Genomic DNA, 21182 nt, shown 5'->3' with positions numbered 1-21182 from the left:
GTTGTTGTGTGTGTGGCTTTTTTTTTCCCCTCCTTAATACCAGAGGACTTTTTCGCGGCTTAGCGGTTGTCCTCAACGGGATAACCGGCCTCTTTTTCGATCGACCGCCAACCAGCACACATCGCAAGGATCACCATCGTCACTTAAAGCGCCAAGGTAATATTGTATCAACACTGTATATATTCCCATCACTCTAAATTAAAGTATTATTTTATAACGAGGAATTCCTCTTGTGTTTTTATTTATTTCTTTTGAGCGAACCATCCACTCCAAGATCGACCCGTGTGCGCCTACCCACTGCCTGTTCCAGACGCACCCAGGCCGAACAACTTTTATTTCGCGGTTACGCCAAAAGGTAACGACCTCTGAATCTAACAAAAGGTTATGGGCCCAGGTGGACCTAAGACGCGAAGCCACAGTAAAGTAGAAGAACAAGAGATAACTGAAGAATCAAATTCGACAGATGACGACGTGTTTGAAGACACTTTACTGCAACCAGAGTCGATAAAATCCGAACAAGTGTCACGTGAGCATATTATAAGTGAATTCCCAGATATGGCAAATGGGCTATACGCTATTGAAAAGCTCGATGAGCATAACTTTGACTCATGGTGCGTGCAAATGCGTGGAGTGCTAATTAATTCGGATCAGTGGAAATTCGTGTCTGGTAAACTAGCACGGACTGATGACAATGCTGAAGAGCGGTATACGTTAGATGAGAAAGCGCTCGCTACAATGGTTTTGTCAGTCAAACCAACACAACTGAACCACATTAAAAATTGCAAGCAATCCAAGGAAGCGTGGGAAAAATTGGAGTCCATCTATAAACCCAAAGGTCCTGCTAGAAAAGTTACCCTATATAAAAGTCTGTTGAATCTCCGTTTGTCGGATGACGGTAATATGCTACAATTTTTAAACTACCGGAGTACAGCGTATTAAAAGTGAAACTTCTAGAAGAATACGAGCGAAGATATAATCGAAACAATAAAGAAAGCATTCAGCATGCATTTTCTGCTCAGAACAACAACAATAATAGAGCTCAACATCGAATGGACAAAAATAAGAACCCTAATGATTCTACTTCCACTTTGCATGGAAACTGTAAGGCGAAAAATAATGTTAAATGCTACCATTGCCATAAACGCGGGCACTATGCTTACAACTGTAAATCGAAAAAACCAAAAGAACAAAAAGAATCGAAGGAAAGCTCGATTGTGAATAGTGGTGCCACATGGTGTCGATTCCTGGAAATCAAATCGTCACAGCAGTAGGAAAGGGAGATGTGAAATTGACAACGGAAAATGGAAAATTACTGCTCAAAAATGTCTTGTATGCTCCCACTTTCCAACATAATTTTTTCTCAGTTATAAAGTGTGTTAAAAACGGCGCGAAGGTGACATTTTCAGACCAGGGTGTTGCTGTAAAAGATAAACATTGCAATGGTATAACCTTGAAAGCAAATATCAAAAATGATTTGTTTGTGTTTGAGAGTACAATGCTGTCGGCGTATTCGTGTGTATTGCAAGAAAATATGTGGCATTTGAGGCTTGGACATGTAAATTTCGGATGTTTGCATCAAATGAAAACAAAACAATTAGTGCGTGCTTTGAAAACTGGCTTACACAGAAGTGACGCTGTTTCCTGAATCAGAGCATGTGACACCGTTTCTGCGAATGTTGGCTTTGGGTTTGCGTATGTAGCTCGCTTTGTGTCGAACTCCCGCATGCCGTTTTCAAAGCTCTGAATTTTAACCCTTTCAGTGTACTCCACGGGTGCATCCGCTTTCGCTAAATGTGCCAGCCTTTAAACATCCGACGCAAACTCTTCCAATGTTTCACCAGGCCTCTGGAAGCGGTTCAGTAACTCCATTTGGTATATCTGACTCCTATGCTCAGTTCCGTATCGTTTCTCTAGAGCGCCCATCAATGCTTCATAACAGTTCCGTTCGCCCTCTGGAATGGTTTGTAAAATCTCAGCTGCAGGCCCTTTCAATGCCATGAACAGTGCAGCAACTTTATCTTCAGCATTCCAATTGTTCACTGCCGACGTCTTCTCGAACTGTAGCTTAAAGACCTGGAAAGGAACAGAACCGTCAAACGATGGAGTTTTTACCTTCGTATTACTCGCTGAAGCAGCCGGGCGATTAAGTTGCAATTCCCGCATACGACGTCTCAAAACATCCACATCTGCCTCGAATTTTTCTTCAAACTGCATTATTTTTTCGTCCTTGCGCGCTTCTAGTTTGGATGATATACGCGCCTCTTGTGCTTCTAGTTGTACTGTTGTACGTGTATCTTGTTCTTTCAGTTGAGTTGCCATATATGTCTTTTGTTCTTCCAGCTGTGATGAAAATTGTGTTTCCTGTGCTTCAATCTTGGCTGTTATACGGTTCTCCTGCGATTCCTGTTGCGATGACATGTTGGTGGATATTTGTGATGACATTTCGGACATTTGTGCCGATATTGCAGCCAATATCATGTTCAGGTCTGTGTTCGCCATTTTCTGCTGTGTTTCATTTTTCTCCTCCAATTTTGTTGTCTCATCGCCATCAAGATGAAAGACATACTCTTCCACGTCAATTCCTTCTAATTCCATTGCCTCTCGTAGTCGTGTCTGAAGTTCGAGTTTAATGCCGGTTCCCATTCATGGTAGAAAACGCTGTTTTGGGAATATCCGCCTCCTTCATTGCGATTTGGTGAAAACCTGAAGTGAGATCGATCGTTGTCAAATATTTGGCGTTGCCCAGACTAGCCAGAGTTGCATTGATATCCGGAATAGGATATGCGTCGGACACGGTAACCGCATTTAAACGTTTAAAATCTACGACCATTCTATACTGTTTTTCACCGGAGGGCTTTAGCATCTTTGGAACCACCCAAATGGGAGAATTGTAAGGAGTTTTAGATGGTTGTATGATACCTTCTTCAAGCAATTCGGCTATTTGGTTTTGTACCTCTGCCCTCATGTTTGCAGGATAGGGATAACTTTTTGTGTATATGGGCCCATCAGTGGTAGTCTCTATCTCCGCCCGAACAGAAGTTTGTTTTAGCATTTAGTGGACCGAACAAATGAGAGTACTTCCTTACTATGGCTTTCAAGTCCGGGAGAATTTCAGCGGGTATATCCTTGGTTTCGAGGAAATGTAGGTGGCCAATGGTTTTGTTTTTTAAAGGGATTTTTATGTTGGGGTCTATGGTAAGGACGTGATTTCTCCTGTGTATGATGGCGCCTAGGCTTTAAGGGTGTCACCTCCTATTATTCCATCGAATGAGTCTAAGCCAGAAAACACGTAAAACGTTACTATGGCGTCATTACCTACATTCTGAAACAACTTTCCTTTAATTGAATTTTTATAAGGATAGGGCCAGCAACAGTGTGGACTTGCAATGGTGACTTCACCAGGTCAGTTTCTAGGCCAGCGTGGGCTTAATGAAGTTTTTTTGGCACCTGTATCCACCAGGAATTTTAGAGGGACGTTATTTGCGGACAGACATGTTAAGTACGGTATCCTTGAGTGTTGGGCTTCCTCGTTCAAATAAAAAATGCCGGCGGTCCAGCCGTCATAAAATTTGCTTCGGTTGACACTTGTTCTTCATCTAATTCTAAATCCTATGCGCGCTGCTGCTTTGGAACTGCTCATAAGGACGACTCCGGCCCACGTTTGAACACGTTACGGTTGCTATTGGGCCTGTTCAAATAATTCACCTGCTTCTTTTGGACACTCCCATCCACTTCCATCTTCTCCGCCGATTTTGGAGCCGTATGCCTATTAGGAGGTTATTGTGCAATATTGTATTCCTGAGCGTTAAGTTTTGAATACTCAAGCATGCTGATAAAGCTTCTGGTAGGGTTTTTGGTCTCTGAACAATTAACATACGCGATATTTCCGGACTAAGGCCCCTAATGAAAACGTCAAGTGCCGTATTGCGGTACGTTTCCACAAGGACTGACATATTCTCGCGGCTATTCTCATCCGACATGATTTTGTTGACGATCAGGGAGGGTTGTTGACCGTTGCGAAAAATTCATCTAACGTTGCACCTCTTTGGACTAACTGATTGAGCTGGTGCTCCATGGTCCTTACGTCCCTTTTATCTGCGTAATGTAGCGAAAGTACCCTCTTAATTTCTTCCCAATCTCCCCCTAAGATACTGTATGCTACTAGTGCCGAATCGGCCACGCCACGAATTTTTTGCCTGATGTGCTAGAATGGCAGAATATAAGGGTTTTTCTTTTACCACAGCGTAGTCCGAAAGGATACCCTCGACGCAATGAACCAAAGTGCTACATTGGGAATGACTACCGTCGAAAACTTGCAGCTCCTTCGCGCAATCAGCAAGTCTGCCGATATTCTTTAAATCCTGTTCCGACAGCGGTGTTTGCACTGCGGCGGGTACAGCCTGCGGCTGCGGCCTAACCCTAGTTTGCTCTATGCTACCTAATCGTTCGTCGGCATTGGCCAGGTTCTGCTCCAAAATCATTAGCCTAGAGTTGAGGGCTACACCGTTGTTTTCTATGCCACCAAGCCACCCCTCGAGTCACCTAATCTGCTCGAACAGAGCATTAATACCACTAGTGAATTCGTTAACTAACGTTAATGGCGGCCACCGTGGTGTTGTGTTGTTGTTGTTGTTGTAGCGATAAGGTTGCTCCCCGAAGGCTTTGGGGAGTGTTATCGATGTGATGGTCCTTTGCCGGATACAAATCCGGTACGCTCCGGTACCACAGCACCATTAAGGTGCTAGCCCGACCATCTCGGGAACGATTTATGTGGCCACATTAAACCTTCAGGCCATTCCCTCCCTCCCTACCCCCAAGTTCCATGAGGAGCTTGGGGTCGCCAGAGCCTCGTTTGTTAGTGAAACAGGATTCGCCGCGGACAGGTGAGGTTGACAATTGGGTTTGGAGAAGCTATATATTGCGCTGGCAACCTAAAAGTTTGCGCTACACAGCCCTTTGAATCTGGTATTTTAGTCGCCTCTTACGACAGGCATACCTACCGCGGGTATATTCTGATCCCCTAACCCGCTGGGGTGCCACCGTGGTGTGATGGTGGCGTGCTCCGCCTACCAAACCGCATGCCCTGGGTTTACACCCCGGGCAAAGAAACATCAAAAATTTTATAAATAAGGTTTTTCAATTAGAAGAAAATTCTTCTAAGCGGTGTCGCCCCTCGGCAGTGTTTGGCAAGCGCTCCGAGTGTATTTCTGCCATGAAAAACTCTCAGTGAAAACTCATCTGCCTTGCAGATGTCGTTCGGAGTCGGCATAAAACATGTAGGTCCCGTCCGGCGAATTTGTAGGGAAAACCAAGAGGAGCACAACGCAAATTGGAAGAGAAGCTTGGCCTTAGATCTCTTCGGAGGTTATCGCGACTTACATTTATTTTATTTTTGAGTTCGTTAACCTTAGTGGTTAGGGTGTCCATGTCTACAATATTAAACGGGTTTTGATGGAAACGGAAATTTTCTTTAGAATAAATTTAACCTTGCACAAAGTGGCCTTTCTGTAATTCGCGTTATTTAATAGGGTAGACCGTCACGGAATGTTTATAAAACGGAAGGGTACTCCACAGCAGGATATTAGAATTTATTTTTATTAATATTATTTGATATGATTGAATGAAGTTTGGCTTTAGAATTTTAGTAATTGTTTTTTTTTTCTGTGGCAAAACTTTTTTTTTGGCAAATTTCTAGTTTGAATTCGGGTCCTTACAATTTTAGCATTTCCTGAAAATAAAAAAGGAATCCCGATTAGGCTGGTGAAACTTTACCGTGTTCTTATGTAAACGGCGACATGTACCCAATGGGTGTTTCACCATACATTAGTCATTATAGGTAAAGTTTTGGTCAGGGGAGGCTGTCTTTTTACCTTTTTAATCGCCTTCAATCAGATTGAAGGCAACCTACTTGGGCACAGTTGCTCCACATCGCAATCCCGGACTTGACGCAATCTCCAGTGTGTTCTTATGTATACACCAGAAGTACCGATAAACACAAAACTGCAGTATGTTCTTATGGCTATACTGGAAGTATTGTAGTGGGCACTTCCAGTGTATTCTTATGTGTAATCTGAAAGCCTCCAAAAATATGAAGTCCCCAGTGTGCTCTGATGTGTATGCTAGAGACAACTTGACGCAAGGGATAAAGCTCTGCCGTGTCCTTAAGGGAACAGCAGGGTGCACGCAATATGCAAAATGTTTCGGTTTATATTGCACGGTCGCAGGGTTCGTTAACCACAATCTGGCATTCGATGTGGTGAGCTCCGTCCTAGGAATATAGGCATACGGACTCCCATAGCCAATGCAAATGTGCTTTAACATTCGGATATGCGATAGCGGGTCGTAGGAAGAATCACTGTTTTTAATTTTTTGTTTTTTTTTTTCTTTGCATTCTTTTGTTTCTGTTTATCTTAATTGTCGTATTATTCATGTAAGTTAAAGGACAATAGTACTTGATTATTAAAAAAATTAATTTGTTGGGCCAACTTGCCCAATGAACAACACAACACAACACAAAATTTAACTAATAATGATTAAGTATATTTGACTGAACTTCCAATTACAATTAGAGGTAATTCTAATTATTACTAAACGCTATTCCGTCCCGAACTCGACTGCTTGCTCTACCGCAACTGCTCCCCTATATAGCCCAGCATCTAGCAGCGACGGGCCTCTTGCATAACTTTTTTACAGCCCGTTGTCTGAGAATGTTGAAGTCGGTTTCTTCTCACAGGTGCCGTATGCGTGTATTTCACAATTACGTGCAATATAATTTTGCTGAATGTGCGTCTGGAGTAATTCCGTAGCACAAGTATTAGTTGCTGTCACTAACTATGGCCGTGAATTAAGGTGTTAGGTTGTCATGCGCGGCCGTATGTTGTGAGAAATATAATTTGCTGACTCAGCGCACGTGTACCGGCCATACGTGGGAATGTTGCAATAAGGGCAACTGGCGCGTGTTAACTCTTCCCCCTTTAAAGATCTGCGTCCCGCAGATTAGGATTTGGACAAGTGTCCTCTTTATGTTGTCATCTAATGGACAGTCGCAATTCCGGGAATTTTGGTCCCGTTGTTAATTTCCTCCAAATTATCCAAAACATGGGTAGGAGCAGAAGTAGCCCCAAAGTTTCCGACGCCGTGAACCAATTTGCTTTGTCCCACAGGTACCTCAAGAGCTTAACATTGCCGATTGTCATCTCGTGTACAAGACTAAGGTTAACTACAAGGCTTTTATTCGCAATAGTAGATAGCACATGGGGGAGTATTAGAACTCCTGAACTACTCATACTCCAGTAGGTTCTGTCACCAATGCGAATCGTTTCATTGTCCAGTTGAAGGATGTAAGAGCCGCTCAAGTGATTGGGAGCATCACCTGACCACACGGTGTTATTGAAATTGTCTAAGAGAATCGTGTCTTCCTTGATCATCTCGATCGTTGAGTCGTTGCAATTGATGTACCGGCAACTAGTTTTACCACCTTTGAGCAGACATCGCAAACAGTCGTCCTCTCGAAGTATGTCCAGCGCTTTTTGTTTGCATACCATTGCGCCTGTAAGGTGGTTGCAGCTATCCTTGATACCATACCCATGTTACGCATGCATAATCAATCAAGATTTAGTTGCTCCTGTTTAAAGTGATTATAATATAGAATAAAAATATAAAAAAATATATAAAGATAAAAACAAAGTGTATAATGAGACAGTGACTCGAATTTAAAGTGGTAACCTTATAAAATCAGTGGAAATTTATATATAAAAGTCAAAAAAATAAAAAAGTCACCAGCATTGCGGTTTAAAATGCCCTCTGAGTGCTGCGAATGCACAGCGAAATTGACGCTTATAGAAGAGACGGTGGAGTGTAAGGGGGGATGTGGTAAAAGCTACTGCCTTAAATGCAGTAAAATTGGAAGAGCCCATTTGAAAGTTATAAATGGAAATATAAACATTAATTGGTTTTGTAATGAATGTACCTTATCAAGTACAAATATGAAGTTTTTGGAATTTAAACACATAATAAAAATAAATAAATGCAGAACAGAATAAATTGAAGAAGAGTGAGGTTAGAGAGGTTGTGGACGATATCTTTACAAAGAAGTATCAAAAATTTAAGAAGTATGAATAAATGAAAAAGCAAATAGTTGAAGAAGTAACAAAAGAACTAAGCAATAATATTGCAAAAATTAGTGTATCGTATGACCATAACAGTTCTAAAGTGAATGCAAATAATCGAAATAAAAAGCCAACATATGCACAAGCAGCAACCGCTTCCCAAGGCAGTCGGTTCTATGTACCGGAGCGACTCGGGATTTTTCCCGACCAAGGACTGTCATTTCAGTGTGACCCCATCTAAATTGTTTCGTCCCTCCCACAAATTGTCATCCTCCCAGCAGCTCCTTGCAGCAGGACTGCTCCATATTCTCTTACTCCGGGAAGGCATCGAATCCAATCCGGGTCCGTCTCCTGACCCCGGTCCTGAGAAATGGTTTTGCTGCATCTGCCGGAAATGAATCTTTTTAGGATGGTCATACTCTGTTCAGTGTGTCTCGTGCAAGGGATGGTTGCATCGGACAGGTTGTTCTGGGCTTGATCCCAAAACCCGACGTCCACGTAACTTTTATTAATCTTTTGTGGCTCCTTGCTGTTCACGCCCAAGGGCGTTCCGTAGTCTACGCCTAAGCGCCTAACCGCAGGGACAATGTCTTAGAACGTCAAAGCCTATCTCTCCGGTCAGGCGATGCAAACCTAGAAATCATCAACATCTACATCCCTCCTGCCACCTGTTGCCCCAGTGGATACCGCCCTAATATCAGGGCCTTACTCACTGGCAACAATCGCATTATCTTAGGCGATTTCAATGCCCATCATGATCTATGGCATTCAAACTTGCGGGCGGACAGTAGGGGTGAGATGTTGGCGGATCATATAGAAGAAACGACGTTCTGCACAATAAACGGCGACGCTCCCACACGTATGGTAGGAAGCTGTCAAAGCTCGCCAGATATCTCAATCGTGAGCGCAGAACTCGTAAACTGTGTCAACTGGCAGCCGATGGTAACATTGGCATCCGACCACCTGCCCATACTTATTTCGCTTGAGCGTACCGCCGACTTCATCGTCACTGAAAAACGCACTTTCATAAACTTCAAAAAAGGAAAGTGGGAAGAATATAAATCCTTTACAGACAACCGCTTTGCTGCCCTCCCTATCCCGACTGATGCCCGCCAAGGGGAGCGTGCCTTCCGTAAGGTCATTAAATCCGCCTCGGCACATTTCATTCCCGCCTGGAGAATTCCCGAAATCCGGCCCACTTCCCGGCGGAGGCCGCAAACTTAGCGAGAGAACGTGGCCTTATAAGACAGCTTGATCCAGGCGACCCCCAAATAAGGGATATAAACCAACGCATCAGATTGCTTGTGGATGAACACAAGCGGGCGAAATGGGAGGAGCAACTAAGAGGTTGTAACCTCTCTACCGGTGTAGGTAAATTTTGGTCCACCGTAAAGTCCCTATCGAATCCGACTAAGCACAAAGACAAAGTTTCCATCGCCTTTGGCGACAAAGTGCTGTCGGACGCGAAAAAATGCGCGAGCGCTTTCTGCCGCCAATATATAACGCATCCTACGGTCGACAAAGATAGACGGAGAGCTAATAGACACGCACATAAACACAAATTCAGCACGTCACCAATCACCATCACCGCTAAAGAGGTTGAGGACGACATTGGTCGTGCTAAACCATCCAAAGCAGTGGGTCCAGACGGCATAGCCATGCCGATGCTTAAAAGCCTAGGGAAAGAGGGTTTCAAATATTTAGCACATGTCTTCAACTTGTCTCTTTCCACCTTTGTCATACCTGAGAAATGGAAAATGGCCAAGGTGGTCCCGCTACTAAAGCCTGGGAAACCAGCTAACATAGGTGAGTCGTATCGTCCAATATCTCTCCTATCGCCAGTGGCAAAGACGCTTGAAGCAATTTTGCTCCCTTATTTCCAAGCAAATTTGCAGCTAGCCCCTCATCAGCATGGCTTCAGAAAACTCCATAGCACTACCACCGCGCTAAATGCCATTAGCACCCAAATAAATTGCGGTTTAAATCAATACCCCCACCATAGAACAGTACTCGTAGCGCTAGACCTATCAAAAGCTTTGATACGGTCAACCATGGCTCGTTACTGAAAGACCTGGAAGGGTCTACCCTTCCCCCATGTCTTAAAAGGTGGACCGCAAATTATCTGGGTGGTCGGCAGGCATCGGTGCAATTTAGAAACGAAACATCAAAACCAAGGACAGGGTGGTGTCCTATCCCCACTTTTGTTTAATTTCTACATATCTAAGCTACCTTCACCACCGGAAGGAGTCACAATCGTTTCCTACGCCGATGACTGCACAATAATGGCCACAGGCCCAGGCCCAAAGATCGATGCGCTATGCAATAAAATAAACGGCTACCTCCCTGATCTCTCCAGTTTTTTCGCCTCGCGAAACCTGGCATTATCACCGACTAAATCTTCCGCGACCTTATTTACAACATGTACGTCCCAAATGTCGACCATTTTGAACATCCTCGTCGATGGCACTACGCTAACGACTGTCCTACACCCCAAAATCTTGGGTGTGACGTTTGATCAGGATCTACATTTTGGCGAGCACGCAGCCGCAATTGTTCCGAGAATTCAGAGCCGCAACAAAATCCTCAAATCCCTCGCTGGCAGTACCTGGGGAAAAGATAAAGAAACGCTCATGACTACATACAAAGCAATTAGCCAGCCGATTACGTACTACGCGTCACACATATGGTCGCCAAGCCTAAAAATCACCCACTGGAAGAAACTACAGGCCTGCCAAAATACTGCTCTCAGAATCGCCACGGGCTGTCTTCTTATGTCCCCAGAACACCATCTGCATAATGAGGCGAGAATACTCCCCATCAGGGAGAGAAATGAGATGCTGACCAAACAGTTCCTGTTGAATACCCAGAAACCTGGGCATTCCAACAGACATCTGATTGATGAACCAGCACCGCCTAGGGCCTTAAGGAGTCATCTCCGTAAGCATTTTGAGGAAATACGGCACCTGAGAACCCAGCCGTATGAAGTAAAAAAACACAAGCAGGTCCTCGGTGAACTCCATAAACAGGCGTCGGATCTGTATGCCGGGAATTGCCCGGTGAATCCAGTACTTAACGAAAATTATCCAAAACTCGCGGAAGAGGAACGCATACTCCCCAGGGAAACGCGTGTCACTCTTGCTCAACTTCGTTCTGGATACTGTAACAGGTTAAACTCTTACCTATCCAGAATCAACCCCGACATACAAAATGTATGCCCCGCTTGCAATGTGTCCCCACATGACACCAACCATCTCTTCAATTGTAATGTGGAACCAACGCCTCTAACACCCCTTTCCTTATGGTCCACCCCTGTTGAAACGGCAAGTTTCCTTGGACTCCCGTTAGAGGATATTGATGACAATTTGTGATCGGTCGCGGCTATTAGGTGGGCGAGCATTGCTACAACAACAACAACAACAAGCAGCAAAAAAAAAAATGTGAACAAAGTAGTGATTAAACCAAAAGCGAGTGTAAACAAAAGTAATAGAGAGAAAAAAAATGCTCTTAAATCAGTGATAGAGCCGACAGAAGGTTTAATAAGTGAAGTGAGAGCAATAAACAGTGGCGGTATAATTGTTGAGTGCGCCGACGGCAATCCACTAGAGACGGTGCAAAAGAAAATAAGCGAGCAAATCGGTAACAATTATGAAATAGAGAAAGTAAAAGAAAAAACAAATAAGAGAATGGTTAAGCTGACGGGCTTGACATATAAACTGAGCGAAGAGCGAATTATGGAATGTTTGGTAAATCAAAATCAAATGGAAAATAATACGGAAATGAAAATAATAAAAGTCTATGAAGATAAAAACAAAAGACTTGAAAGCTATAATGTGCTAATAGAGAGTGATGCCAATACATGCGAAATGCTTATTGGTACAAAGAGAATCAAAATTGAATACGACAGTTGCAGAGTTTTTGAATATATGAATATTTTAAGGTGTTTTAAATGTTTAGGCTTTCAACACAAAGTCAGCGAATGCATAAATAAAATCGCGTGTGCCAAGTGTGGTGGCTCGCATGAAGTAAAAGATTGTAAGTCCGAAATAGTGAAATGTGTAAATTGTTACGAACTTGTGCAAAAAAAGATAGCAGACGTCAATGCAAATCATTTTGCATTTAGTACTAAATGTCCGGCTTATGAAAAATATTGCCGTAATAAAGGTTCTAACCGTAAATAGCAACTACTTGGTTTATACCTAAATGTAAGTAGCATCATAGCTAACAAAAATTAGGTTGAAATGCTCATATATAAAAAAAACCCCATTTATTGTGATGTGCTCAGAATCAAGAACAACAAGCGATATAGAAGATTCCGAATTGAAATTAACTAACTACACGATCGTAAGCTGTGATTCACATAGCCGTCACACAGGCGGTGTATTAATATATGTTCACGAAACAATTGAGTATAAAGTGATTTACAACAACAGCTTTGACCAAAACATGTGTTGTATAATTATTAAAATTAAAACAAATGGTACAAAATGGTGTATGGGACTCTTATACCATTCACCTAATAGTAACGACAGTGATTTTATAAATTACTTGTGTGAAAATGTTCTACATAAGTTTGAACCAAGCGATAATAACTTACTTATGGGGGATTTCAATATAGACATGAACAGGAACACTTCCATCCGAAATCAGTTAAACGACATTATGGCAAATGTATGTATGACTCAGGAAATCGATTTCAATACCCGTATAACAGAAACTTCTCAAACAAGAATTGATTTACTTTACTCAAATAGTGATAAAATTAACTGTATGTGGCTTGAAGAAAATAAAATCTCTGACCTTGAAACAATTGGGTTTAATTTAGAATCAGAGAAAGAGTACCAAATGCGTGTAACAAAAACTATAACTTCTTGGGAGTGCTACAATGCTGAAAACCTTCTTCATATCTTTAGATACTATAACTTGAGTATATTAAGCAATTTATCACTTGAAGATAAAATCAAAGCTTTAAATTATGTTACGGTTCAAGCAGTGAAAGTTCTAACGTTTGAAAAACAAATTGAAGTGAACTAATGAATAAATGGTATGATCGCGAGTTAACTGATCTAAACAGACGCAAAAATGGTCTCTATAAAAGTAGTCAAATGAGTGGTGACTGGAGGCAGTACAAAAGCCTTAACAGACACTACAAAAAACTAATTAAGATTAAGAAAAACAGGTACCTGGAAAGTAAAATCTTGGCTAATAGACAAAACAATAAGCTTATGTGGAAATATTTAAAAGACACAGTTAATTTAAAAAAAGAGAAAACTCCGATAACAAAAATGGAAATGAATAACATAATATACAGCGATGAAAAAGACATAGCTAATAAACTAAATCAATTTTTCGTGAACAGTATACAAAATATTAATAACGAGATTGAAATAGTGGGAAATAACTTTAACCATGATTATAATGTACACACATACTTCGAGTTCATGGAAGTGACAGCTGATACTGTAACAAAAATTGTTAAACAGTTTAAACACAAGATAGGTGGCAAGAAACTTTTGACGGATGGTGTTGTAAAAGACTCAGTTGAATAAACAGGGTACTTTTATGCTGATATAATTAATGAGAGCTTTAGAACTGCTACGGTAACGTCAGTTTATAAAGTCAAAAATACCATAAAATCGAATGAAAAGCGACCAATAAATACATTGCCAGCAGATGAGAAAATCATCGAATTAATTGTAAAAGAGTAGCTGGAAGAATACATTGAATTAAATAAAATTATAACTTCGAAGCAATCAGGTTTTCGAAAAAAAACTCATGTGAGACGGTTTAAAATTCAATTGTTTTTGAGTGGAAAAATCAACTAAATGAAAGAAACTACGTAATTGCGGTATTTTTGGACATAAAACTAGCTTTCGAAACTGTATCTCACCAAATTATGATGGATAAACTGTATAGTATCGGCATAAGAGACAAAGCGCTGGACTGGTTTATAAGTTATTTTTCCAACCGGCGTCAACAAACATTAATTAATGGTACTTCTATATCAAGTGAAGAAGCTGTTAATATCGGCCTTCCACAAGGATCGATACTTGCACCAATACTTTTTAAAATATATATAAATGACATAGTCAAAGCAGTAAACCATTGTGATATCAAATTGTTTGCAGATGACACCCTTATTATGATAAGCGATAAAAATCTCAATGTAGCTATTGAAAAAATGCAATCAGATTTAGATAGTATATATCTCTGGATGTGCCAAAATAAATTAAAGATAAATGCTGATAAGACCAAATATATGATCTTAAGTAGAACACTTATTAGTAATACAAATGAACTAAAAATCGGAAACTGCAAAATTATGGAAGTAGATAAAATAAAATACCTAGGTATAGTTTTTGATAATAAATTGAAATTCGAGGATCATGTAAACGACTTGAAGCAAAATATTGCAAAAAAGATAGGCTTTTTATACAGATCATGTAAATTTGTTTCAAAAAAGCATAAAATTCTTGTATATAGAACAATCGTGGAATCTCATTTTAATTACTGCCCTACCATACGATACTCCGACAAGAGAAATGCTAAATGAATTGCAATGGCTTAGTGTAAAACAGCGGAGCCTTTTCTTTGTGATGGTTTTTATTTTTAATATTAAAAAGGGTAATCTGCCGGAGTATTTGAGCAACAATATTGTATATCAAAGAGACGTTCACAATATTAATACGAGAAATAAAAATAGCTTCAGACTTCCGCTCTTTACAACGGAAAGAGGACAGCTTAACTTGTTTTATAAAGGTCTAAAAAGATTTAATGGACTTCCTGTAGAAATTAGAAACTGTGAAGCCTTATATATGTTTAAAAATAAATTATACTTATATTGTCGCACAACTGTTATACGATAGAGATTTCATATTACGTGTGATAAGTTTATATGTTGTAAATCTAGGCATAAAAGCTGTAATAATAATAATAAATAAATAAATACGTTTGTTCTTTGTTGATTAAGACTGTGCTGTACTTCAGGTCTATGCGATGTCCGTCCTTTACAATTGCTCTGGTGATCAGATGGTTAAATCTCGTTCTGGCAACGCCATTGCTGACAATGCAAGATGTGTCGTTATGTATTAAAATGGGGAATTTTATCACTACACCACCTTTGGCATAGACAAAACGTAGAGTCGCGTCGTGCCGTTGGTGTAGATTGAATGTTCGCTGAATTCTATTGAAGGACATCTACTTCGCTTATAAGTCTATTGATCTCTTCTTTGTCTAGTAGGTTGCTGTTGACAATACCTGCCTTAGCCATTTGGCAGGCCTGCACCAGTTCGTTCAAGTCGGTCTTCAGGATCATGACTTTCTGAAGGATTTCTTGAGAAAACTTTATGAGATGATTCTGGCCAATGATGTCATTTGTGCTGGTTATGTTGCCGTTGACAACCTGCAATAACTAAGGAGTTTTTTTTAGTATTTCAGAGTTTACCTTTTATTGTTGGTTATTGTTGGATACTAGCGAGCCTTGGGCTCGTAGGAGGTCATCCCAGTTGGAAGCGCCGGGGGAACCGGCTATCCATTTCCAAGCCTATCCTATCCAGTTGATTGATCGCTTAACTCTCTTGTCCTTTAGGCCCTTTAACTCCTCGAGCTGGGTTTGGATTTTACTCAAGTGAAAAAAAATGACGTCTGCGAGTTCGTTCGTTTCATCCAGTTTCTTGACCTCAAATTCCAGGCGGTTTGCTATTTCCTCATAACGGGCTAGGTTTATTACATGAATTAATTTGAAGTAGCCATTGATTATCCAGCCGTACCCATCACGTACGGTTACCACGGGCGAGTCGAGATTGAATACCACATATGCTTGTGCGGATGCACAGTGGCAGATTCTAGGAGTCGGAGTACACATAATTCTAGTAACTAGTGAAACACATACGGCGGCCACCGTGGTGTGATGGTAGCGTGCTCCGCCTACCACACCGTATTCCCTGGGTTCGCACCCCGGGCAAAGCAACGTCAAAATTTTAGAAATAAGGTTTTACAATTAGAAGAAATTTTTTCTAAGCGGGGTCGCCCCTCGGCAGTGTTTGGCAAGCGCTCCGAGTGTATTTTTGCCAATGAAAAGCTCTCAGTGAAAACTCATCTGCCTTGCAGATGCCGTTCGGAGTCGGCATAAAACATATAAGTCCCGTCCGTCCAATTTGTAGGGAAAATCAAGAGGAGCACGACGCAAATTGGAAGAGAAGCTCGGCCTTCGATCTCTTCGGAGGTTATCCCGACTTACATTTATTTTTTTTTTTTTAGTGAAATACATAGTCAACTATTGCTATTAAAAAATTCACATTTCAAAGTTTTACTTTTATATTTACATTTTCAGAGTACGACGTGAATTTGCTTATTAAGAACCGCCACCTCAGTTATATGTGCGCGGATTGCCTAAATGCCTACGGCAAGCTTTGTAACGCCTATGACGCTGTGTTGGCATCCCATAAAGCTACATTGGAGTCCACAATGCTTGCCTTGGACCTTAAATTTAAAGATTTGTTTGCGGAGATGGCTGATATAAAAAATGTCATCAAAAAACATTTTAAAGATAATGAAGACGACTCTAACAAAAACAATGAAAGGTGTGTGGAGGTGATGGCTGATGGCATAAATAAAATAAAAAATGTTGTCAGCTCTATCAGTAATCCGAACTCGTTGAGTAGTGGTAATATTAGTTGCGCGCTCAAACCTCATACTCTATCGATTTCATCTACACTAATGCGGCCATGTATACATTGCCATTTGCTCGCCCGATCATCTGTTTATGCAAGTCCAATTTCTGCTGATAACAATAGTGAGCCTTTTTGTGTACACTCAGCCACCCCCTGGCGTGATTTCAATGCACAAATGTCTTATGCTAAACGATTGACAGCACCTGGTAATACTGATGACTGTAAACCCTAGTACTGCTGCTAACTTTGCAATGTCTAGTAAGAACAAGACTCCAGCTTCAAAAAACAAAGCGAATGCTGTTGGGAACAGCACTAATTCTGTTAATGCTGATGATTATGATGGTGTTAATGTTCCTGTACCGTTAATAATGCTGATATTCCCAATACAACTGTTAACCCCAGTGCTGCTGCTAACATTGCAGTGTCTAGTAAGAAAAAGACTCCAGCTTCGAAAAACAAAGCGAATGCTAATGGGGAGACAGCACTAATTCTGTTAATGCTGATGATTCTGATGCTGTTAATGTTCCTGCTATTCAACCCAATTCTGGTAATGATTCGACTGCTGTAACAACAACCGCACTCGCAGCCCTAATCACAGCCCCTGTTTCTGAATCGATTGCTTTAGAACCTGGTGCTCCTAGGGAGGTGACTGCTGTTCCCCCCCGTAGGTCCATTTTTGTACCACGGCTCCACGCATCGCTGACGGAAGCTGATATATCTAACTACGTATGCTCCAAGCTGGGTGTTGAACTTAACAGCAATATTAATGTTTATAAATTTAATTTTAAGTCTGGGAGAGAGATCTCTTCTTTTAGAATCTTAGTTCCTGACAAATTTTTTGATAGGGTACTCGATTCTACTTTCTGGCCGAAACACTCTGTGGTGCATTTGTTTACTAGAAAGTCGAACCGTGACCACGCTACTTTAAATGCATCAAAAAACTTGCCAAGCAACACTCCAGAAGTGGTACAAAATTAAATTATGTCTTATCAAACGTAAATAATATCGCACTTAGTATATTTTATCAGAACGTTAGGGGGTTGAATACCAAACTAACGGAAATTTTTCTACTGAGCCATGAGAGTTCTTATGATGTACTCGTTTTTACTGAGACTTGGCTAAAACCAACAGTTTTTAATGCTGAAGTTTTACCGAGTTCGTTTCAAGTGTTTAGAAAAGACCGACTGGCCAGAGCTGGTGCAGGTGTGTTAATTGCCGTTCACACTAAGTTTTCCGCGGAGGAACTACATTTTCCTGACTTTAAGGATGCTGAGCTTCTTTGTGTGAGAGAAAAACTTTCCTCAACATACAAATATTTTATAGCCAACTACATTCCCCCACAATCTGACATTTCCTTATATTTGAATTATTCCTCAATAGTGAAATCTGTGTGGGGTACGCCAGGGCCTGTGATTCTGTCACTGTACTTGGCGATTTTAATCTGCCATGTGTGTCATGGAGTCTTATCGACGGGAAGCTAGTCCCTACTTCTTCTCGCGCTATCCACTATGATTTCCTAAACGTGTTTGCAGATGTTGGAATTTTTCAAGTTAACAACATTCAGAATAAATTCGGTAAATGCTTGGATTTAATTTTCTCAGACGATTCAAATTGTTTTTTAAATCGATGCGATCCCCTTGCCCTGCCTGAAAATGTGTATCATCCTGCTCTCGCGATGTTTATGGAATCTCATAATTTATCTGAGCGTTCCTCCAACGTAGTGCGAAAGACCCCTCACCGATTTCGGTTTAGAAAAGCCAATTGGTCTAAAGTAATACTTGAAGTATCGAGAATAAATTGGCCTGAGTACGATGGGGATATTGATGAGAGTATATCCCATTTTAATAATGTATTATACGGAATATTTAAAAAATGCATACCTACGTCCGAAACCACTGCTATATCATCATCGGCTTGGAGCACTAAAGAATTGAAATGCCTGAAAAACAGAAGACGCGTTCATTCAATCGTTACAAGCTTTCTGGATCAATGACTGAATATGCCGCCTACTCAATTTTGCGTCACAAATATAACACATTGAACAGAATTTGTTATAAGAACTATATCAGTAGGATTAAAAGCCAAATTTTTGTCAATCCTAAGTCGTTTTACAGCTTTGATAATTCAAAAAGGAAGATAAAAGGGTTTCCTTCTACAATGAAGCTAAATGATCAGATTTCCACCGATAGCTTCGAAATTGCTAACATGTTTGCGGATTTCTTCGAATCTAATTATTCAAATACCTATGATTACCCGCCATCGAATTATCCTTTCAGATTGTCTCCTCTGGATTCCCAGGTAGTCCCATATATATGTACTGATGATGTTTTAACTCATCTGGAAAATCTAAAAATTTCTTACTCTAGTGGTCCGGATCAAATTCCGTCGGTAGTGCTGAAATCTTGTGCTCTATACTTATATCGACCTCTAGCCTGTTTGTTTAATGCGTCCCTGAAGCAAGAGTTATTCCCCAAGAAGTGGAACGAATCATTCATTATACCACTGCATAAAAATGGAAGCAGAACGTGTGTTATAAATTATAGAGGAATAGCCAAACTCAACACTATTCCTAAGCTATTTGAATTGATTATCACAAAACAGATTGCTTTTAGAGTATCTCCATTAATTGACTTTTCACAAACATGGCTTTGCAAGGGTAAATGAACGGTGTCCAACTTGCTCGAGCTTACAACCTTTGTATCCAACAGTTTTAAGACTAATTGTGAAGTTGATGTTATTTATACTGATTTTAGTAAGGCATTTGATAAGGTTTCTCATTCTATACTTTTATTCAAACTTGTCGGTTAGGATTTTCTCCTTTGCTTCTATCTTGGGTTTCTTCTTATGTGAAGGAAAGAAAACAAAAAGTTATATTTAATAATTGTTGGTCTCGGTTCATAAACGTAACTTCTGGTGTTCCTCAAGGCAGTCATCTTGGTTCGGTTTTGTTCCTGTTGTTCATTAATGACCTTCCTAGTGTTTTGAAGAGCTGCAAGCCGTTGATGTACGCTGATGACGTCAAACTTGCAATGCCTATCCGCTCACCCGTGGATAGGGCATGTCTTCAGGCTGATCTGAATAGTCTTGGTTACTGGTGTAATGTAAACGCCATGTCACTAAACCTACCTAAATGCAAGTTCATGTGTTTTACAAGGAAGTCCTTCCAATCCCATGATTATGTTATTGGCGACTATGTAATCAAGCAAGTCACTAATTTTATTGATTTAGGCGTTACAATGGACCCAAAACTCGATTTTAAACTTCATATTGAATCTTGCGTGAATAGCGCTAAAGGCACCTTGGCTTTTGTTAAACGCTGGTCTAAAGAATTTAATGACCCATACGTTACCAAAACTCTTTTTAAATCATTGGTCAGACCTACTTTGGAATATGCTTCAATAATTTGGAATCCGCGTTATCAGGTTCATTCTGACAAGCTGGAATCGGTCCAGAAACAATTTTTGCTTTTCGCTTTAAAACACTTACCATGGGATCCTTCTAAAAATCTTCCCCCCTATTGCAGCCGGTTAAAACTAATACAGCTGCCCACATTGCAGAGCCGCAGGGAGATGCTTTGTGTCTTATTTATTGTTAAATTAATAAGAGGGTTAATAAATAGTCCATTTTTGCTTGGTGAAATTAAGTTTAACGTTCCTATTAGGCCCTCTAGACATTTTCAATCAATTTTTGTAGCTACATGTAGGTCGAATTATGAAATGCACAAACCACTTCACTGTTTATGTCGTGATTTTAATAAACACTGTAAAAATTTAGACATCTGCGACTCGTTTCTTGGTATTAAAAAATACCTTTTAACTACATTAAATTTGTAATTCGAAATGAAGCAAAGAACGCTAAACCGTGATATACTGTTCAACCCTCTGTTTCAAATATGAAGTACCAGTTACTTGAAACTTGTTTGCAAAATTGCCTTGTGATCATTATTTTTATATGTATGCAATCAAATTTACTCTGTATAAATTCTTTTTTGTATATATTTTATCTACTATTAATTTGCTTTATTGTCAATTTCATAAATTATTATTTACTAGCTCCTTCATGAGTACATTTTAACACATTTACAACATTTTAACTTTTGCTTACTTTTAAGTTTTTAATTGAAATTGTTAAGCGTTTAATTAAATACTGTTTAAATATTACTTTAAAATTTATATCGTGTATTACATCTGTGAATTAAGTGTCGGTATATTTGGTCTGTACAATTGTTTAATTTGTAGACTGATAAATATATAAATAAAATATGTTTAAGTACTAGTCTAAGTAAATTTCAAATTTAATTTTAATAATGTTGGTTATATTTTAAAATTTAGGTAGCGTTTAGATTCCAAAATTGTAATTAACATTTAAAGAGTAAAGTAGACTATTTCTTTAATCCTACTGCTAT

At 40.1% G+C, this 21182-nt stretch overlaps 1 protein-coding gene across 3 annotated transcripts in view; it reads right to left on the bottom strand.

Annotated features, from left to right (window-relative positions):
• The window catches only part of SREBP (Sterol regulatory element binding protein), an 801341-nt gene that overhangs the window by 374586 nt on the left and 405573 nt on the right, over window positions 1–21182 (bottom strand). The gene's annotated exons all lie outside the window — the stretch shown is intronic.

The sequence above is a fragment of the Eurosta solidaginis genome, chromosome 5, assembly GCF_040869045.1.
Source record: "Eurosta solidaginis isolate ZX-2024a chromosome 5, ASM4086904v1, whole genome shotgun sequence".
Lineage (NCBI taxonomy): Eukaryota > Metazoa > Arthropoda > Insecta > Diptera > Tephritidae > Eurosta > Eurosta solidaginis.
The sequence above is the reverse complement of the archived record's forward strand: the minus strand, read 5'-3'. Positions and strand labels throughout refer to the sequence as shown.